The sequence below is a fragment of the Mauremys reevesii genome, linkage group 12 (genome assembly GCF_016161935.1).
Source record: "Mauremys reevesii isolate NIE-2019 linkage group 12, ASM1616193v1, whole genome shotgun sequence".
In the NCBI taxonomy this organism is placed as follows: domain Eukaryota; kingdom Metazoa; phylum Chordata; order Testudines; family Geoemydidae; genus Mauremys; species Mauremys reevesii.
Window position 1 is genome coordinate 48886742 of NC_052634.1, and position 6295 is coordinate 48893036.

At 58.1% G+C, this 6295-nt stretch overlaps 2 non-coding genes across 2 annotated transcripts; both read left to right on the plus strand.

Annotated features, from left to right (window-relative positions):
* The first annotated feature begins 2150 nt into the window (after positions 1-2150).
* Positions 2151-2222, plus strand: TRNAD-GUC. The gene has a single exon. It is a non-coding gene; the product is annotated as a tRNA-Asp (tRNA).
* A 1161-nt stretch (positions 2223-3383) lies between these two features.
* Positions 3384-3455, plus strand: TRNAD-GUC. The gene has a single exon. It is a non-coding gene; the product is annotated as a tRNA-Asp (tRNA).
* The last annotated feature ends 2840 nt before the right edge of the window (positions 3456-6295 follow it).

Below are 6295 nucleotides of genomic sequence, written 5' to 3' on the forward strand. Positions count from 1 at the left end.
GCGTGTGAGAGAGCGAGAGAGAGAGAGAGAGAGAGAGAGAGAACTACGCTTCCCAGAGTGCACCGGGAGGGGGCACGTTGCCTGAGCAACCGTCGCGTCACTTCCGCTCTGAGAGGAGCCAGGAACTACAACTCCCAGCCTGCCCCGGGGCGCCTCCGTCCTCTCCAGCCCAGGTAAGGGCGGGTCCCTGGGTCAACCTGACACCTCCCCCCCCAACTCAACTCCTCATCCCGCCCCGCCCCCAGAGAGCCCCGGCCCCGCCCCTCTCCTGCTCGTGACGAGAACTCGCGTGTCCCTTGGCCTCGTCTCTCCCCACTCGGGGGCGGGGCTGTCGGATGGAGCCATATGGAAATACGGGGGAGGGGCAGGGCTGGGAGCCAGGACTCCTGGGTTCTCCCCCAGCTCTGGGAGGGGAGTGGGGCGAGGGGAGTAGAGTGGGGGAGGGGCTGGGGTGCCTGCTGCCCTCGCGGTGACCAGCAGAGCCCCTGCAGCTTGTCCCCACGCGCTGGGTGTGCTGGTGCCTGGAGCCGCCCCTGGTTCCAGCCCCTCTGCCCAGGCAGCTCCCCCAGCCTGACACACACACCCAGCCCCTGCACCCGCCCCACCCCAGGGCTCCTCAGCCCAGAGGGGAGCCCCCCGGCTGAGTGGGGAATCAGAGCCCCCCGAAATTACCCTGGGACCAGCATGATCTGCCAGTGACAAAGTGTTGATCCTCACTCCCCCCAGCCCCACTCTTGACACCCACACACCCCATCCCCATTCTGTGCACACACCTTGGGTCACTGTGACATTGAATACTTCAATTGGATGGGGGGCCCAGCACCATGGCTATTCCCTGCCCCCCAGGGCTCACGGGGCCGATTGGGGGCACAGGGGGCACGATCCAGTGCCAGCCAAGGGTGGATCAGAGGTGGGGATAGGGCTGTGGTTTCTGCACCACCCGGTTTCTGGCACAGGCTCCTTCGAGGATTTGCATTTCTTGATAGTTTTCACCAGTGATGAGCTGCCAAAATGCTAACAACCGGTTCCCTCCTCCTCCTCCTAACCCCATGAGGGGTCATGCCCCCCACCGGGACTCCTGCCCCATCCAACCCCCGCCATGTTCCTTGACAGCCCCCACCCCAGGACCCATGCCCTATCCACCCCCGTCCCTGTCCCGACTGCCCCTTGCCACCCCATCCAACTCCTTCTCTGATTCCTGATGGCACCCTGGGACCCCTACCCCATCCAACCACCCCTTCTCTCTGTCCCCTGACTGTCCCTGGAATCCCTACCCCTAACTGCCCCCCCACTGCCCCATCCAACCCCTGCTCCTTTCTGACTGCCTCCCCGACCCTTGCCCCGTTCAATCCCCCTGTTCCCTGCCCGCTGACCGCTCCGACACTAATCCATTCCCCAACTCCCTGCCCTCTATCCAACACACCCTCCTGTTCCCTTACCGTCCTACCTGGACCCGGGCCAGCCCGGGGCCGGGCAGGCAGGAGCCGCGCCGCCTGGCTGGACCCGGACCCGGGGGCCGGGCAGGCAGGAGCCGCCCCCCCCCAGCTGGACCCGGCCCCGGGCAGGCAGGAGCCGCGCCCCCCTCCCACCTCCGGCTGGACCCGGACCCGGGGCCGGACAGGCAGGAGCCGCACCACCCCGGCTGGACCCGGGGCTGGGCAGGCAGGAGCCGCGCCCCCCCCCCGCGGGTGTACCGGGGCCGAGCAGGCAGGAGCTGCCCCCCCGGCCCGCTGGACCCAGGGCCGGGCAGGCAGGAGCCGCGCCCCTGCCCCGCTGGACCCGGGCCGGGCAGGCAGGCTTACATGATAATCAGTAAGAACAGAAGGCACAGATATCATTACAAGTAAAACAAACAAAACAAGCTTTCTAGTGACTAAAACTTAACTTCATAGAGTTACAATCTTTATCTAAGCAGGCAAGGTCCCAGGCGGGTGTTGTGTGAGGAGCTGTGTAGGCCCGAAAAGGCGTCCTGCTGGGCAAGGGCAGGTGAGGAGGGCCAGGGCTTTTCCCAGGGCTGTTGCTGCGGCCAAAGCCTTTGGGAAGCAGAAGAGGGCCAGGAGTGTTGTTGCCCGCTGGGACCCATGCGACGGTGTAGGTGTACGCTGACCATAGCTGGTCTGTGGGAGCTGGGGCCACCCACCGTGCCCCTTTCCTCGTTAGTATAGTGGTGAGTATCCCCGCCTGTCATGCGGGAGACTGGGGTTCGATTCCCTGACGGGGAGGATGACCCCTTTTGAAGGGGGGACAAAGAAATCCCTGGCCTGCCCACCACATGCCTTCCATTCTCCTTCGACGGCCACTTCCCTTCGCACCCCGCACTGATGACTTTCACCTCCAGAGAGACAGTTACCTCGCAAGGACACGCTCGCCCTAGCCAAAGCCTGCCCCGGGGCCTGCACGTGGGGGCACGTTTCAGAGCGGCAAAGGGAAATAGGCTGGCCAGGGCCATGAGGACAATGGCCCAGACAAACGGGGAGGGACTTGGTCCAGGGGTGGAGGAAGACAGAAAAAGGGACAGGCATGGGATTGGCTTCCTGTCTTTTTTCCTTTGCTCAGCATTTGACCTGTGACTGTAATGGGGAGACTTGAGAAAGACCTGTGGCCGCCGGCGAGGTAGGTGGCCGCCCCGAGAGCGCAGAGCTGAGCATTTTCCACTGGGCTGCTGCCTGCGCCCCCAGCGCCTGGCCGTGATCGTATAGTGGTTAGTACTCTGCGCCGTGGCCGCAGCAACCTCGGTTCGAATCCGGGTCACGGCATTGCTTTTTGGTGGGGAGGGGCTATCCTGCAGCACGCCTCGTGGCTCAGTCTGATGGCGTCCGTTTGCAAAGAGAGCCATCAGCCGGTCCTCAGTTTCTGCTTGGTAAAGGCAAGTCAGTGGGGTCCATCGGTCAGAAAAAGAGTCCCAGGACTTCTTGCTGGGCGCCAGGGTCCAAAAGCAGCGCATTCCCTCCTGGAAAGGGCTGTGTTTCGAATGTCCGTCCAGTGCGCGTTGAAGGGAAGGATCTGCGTGCCAGGGAAGCTGCGTCCCTCCAGAGGCGCTTGAGAAGCCAAAGGGGCCGTGGGTGAGTTTGTGATGAGGTGAGTGTGAAGTGTGGAAGGGGGAGGGTGGCAAGAGGAGGTTTTGAGAGGAAAAAAGGTGCTGCTGAGCTGGTAGGGGAGGGCAAGGTCCCAGGCGGGTGTTGTGTGAGGAGCTGTGTAGGCCCGAAAAGGCGTCCTGCTGGGCAAGGGCAGGTGAGGAGGGCCAGGGCTGTTGCTGCGGCCAAAGCCTTTGGGAAGCAGAAGAGGGCCAGGGGTGTTGTTGCCTGCTGGGGCCCATGCGACGGTGTAGGTGTACGCTGACCGTAGCTGGTCTGTGGGAGCTGGGGCCACTCACCGTGCCCCTTTCCTCGTTAGTATAGTGGTGAGTATCCCCGCCTGTCACGCGGGAGACCGGGGTTCAATTCCCCGACGGGGAGGGTGACCCCTTTTGAAGGGGGGACAAAGAAATCCCTGGCCTGCCCGCCACAATCCTTGCATTCTCCTTCGACGGACACTTCCCTTCGCACCCCGCACTGATGACTTTGACCTCCAGAGAGACAATTACCTCGCAAGGACATGCTCGCCCTAGCCAAAGCCTCCCCCGGGGCCTACACGTGGGGGCACGTTTCAGAGCGGCAAAGGGAAATAGGCTGGCCAGGGCCATGAGGATAATGGCCCAGACAAACGGGGAGGGACTTGGTCCAGGGGTGGAGGAAGACAGAAAAAGGGACAGGCATGGGATTGGCTTCCTGTCTTTTTTCCTTTGCTCAGCTTTTGACCTGTGACTGTAATGGGGAGACTTGAGAAAGACCTGTGGCCGCTGGCGAGGTAGGTGGCCGCCCCGAGAGCGCAGAGCTGAGCATTTTCCGGTGGGCTGCTCCCAGCGCCTGGCCGTGATCGTATAGTGGTTAGTACTCTGCGCCGTGGCCGCAGCAACCTCGGTTCAAATCCGGGTCACGGCATTGCTTTTTGGTGGGAGGGCTATCCTGCAGCACGCCTCGTGGCTCAGTCTGATGGCGTCCGTTTGCAAAGAGAGCCATCAGCCGGTCCTCAGTTTCTGCTTGGTAAAGGCAAGTCAGTGGGGTCCATCGGTCAGAAAAAGAGTCCCAGGACTTCTTGCTGGGCGCCAGGGTCCAAAAGCAGCGCATTCCCTCCTTGAAAGGGCTGTGTTTCGAATGTCCGTCCAGTGCGCGTTGAAGGGAAGGGTCTGCGTGCCAGGGAAGCTGTGTCCCTCCAGAGGCGCTTGAGAAGCCAAAGGGGCCGTGGGTGAGTTTGTGATGAGGTGAGTGTGAAGTGTGGAAGGGGGAGGGTGGCAAGAGGAGGTTTTGAGAGGAAAAAAGGTGCTGCTGAGCTGGTAGGGGAGGGCAAGGTCCCAGGCGGGTGTTGTGTGAGGAGCTGTGTAGGCCCGAAAAGGCGTCCTGCTGGGGAAGGGCAGGTGAGGAGGGCCAGGGCTGTTGCTGCGGCCAAAGCCTTTGGGAAGCAGAAGAGGGCCAGGGGTGTTGTTGCCTGCTGGGGCCCATGCGACGGTGTAGGTGTACGCTGACCATAGCTAGTCTGTGGGAGTTAGGGCCACTCAATGTGCCCCTTTCCTTGTTAGTATAGTGATGAGTATCCCTGCCTGTCATGCAGGAGACCGGGCTTTGATTCCCCGATGGGGAGTGTGACCCCTTTTGAAAGGGGGACAAAGAAATCCCTGGCCTGCCCGCCACATGCCTTGCATTCTCCTTCGACGGCCACTTCCCTTCGCACCCCGCACTGATGACTTTCACCTCCAGAGAGACAATTACCTCGCAAGGACACGCTCGTCCTGTCCTTCCGCCCCCGGGCCCAGCTTCGGGGTCTGCATGTGGGGGCACATTTCAGAGCGGTAAAGGGAAATAGGCTGCCCAGGGGCATGAGCAGTGATTTCCCAACACCCCCCCCTAGTTTTGTGAACTAGTTACATGCCAAACCTGGTGGCTGAACTTCGCGACTTTGTCCTCACCCACAACTATTTCACATTGAGGACAATATATATCTTCAAGTCAGCTGCACTGCTATGGGTACCCACATGGCCCCACAGTATGCCAACATTTTTATGGCTGACTTAAAATAACGCTTCCTTAGCTCTCGTCTCCTAATGCCCCTATTGTACTTGCACTACACTGAAGACATCTTCATCATCTGGACTCATGGAAAAGAAGCCCTTGAGGAATTCCACTGTGATTTTAACAATTTCCATCCCACCATCAACCTCAGCCTAGATCAATTCACTCAAGTGATCCATTTCCTTGACAGTACTCTGCTGATAAGCGATGGTCACATAAACACAACCCTATACCGGAAACCCACTGACCGCTGTACTTACCTACATGCCTCCAGCTTCCATCCAGGACACACCACATGATCCATTGTCTATGGCCAAGCTCTAAGATACAACCGTATTTGCTCCAATCCCTCAGACAGAGATAAACACCTACAAGATCTCTATCAAGCATTCTTAAACTACAATACTCACCTGCTGATGTGAAAAAACAGGTTGACAGAGCCAGAAGAGTACCCAGAAGTCACCTACTACAAGACTGGCCCAACATAGAAAATAACAGAACACCACTGGCCTTTACATTCATCCCCCAATTAAAACCTCTCTAGCGAATCATCAAAGATCTACAACCTATCCTGAAAGATGATCCTTCACTCTCCCAGATCATGGGAGACAGGCCAGTCCTTGCTTACAGACAACCCCCAAACCTGAAGCAAATCCTCACCAGCAACCACAGAACAACAACACTAACCCAGGAATCTATCCTTGCAACAAAGCCTGATGCCAACTCTGTCCACATATCTATTCAAGTGACACCATAATACGACCTAATCACATCAGCCATGCCATCAGGGGTTCGTTCACCTCCACATCTACCAATGTGATATATGCCATTATGTGCCAGCAATGCCCCTCTGCCATGTACATTGGCCAAACCAGACAGTCTCTGTGCAAAAGAATAAATGGGATGCAAATCAGACGTCAGGAAATATAACATTCAAACACCAGTAGGAGAACACTTCAACCTCTGGCCGTTCAGTAACAGATTTAAAGGTGGCAATTTTGCAACAGAAAGCATCAAAAACAGACTCCAACGAGAAACTGATGAACTTGATATGCAAACTAGATACAATCAATTTAGGCTTAAATAGAGACTGGAAATGGCTGAGCCATTACACACATTGAATCCATTTCCCCATGTTAAGTATCCTCACACCTTCTTGTCAAACTATCTTAAATGGGTCATCTTGATTA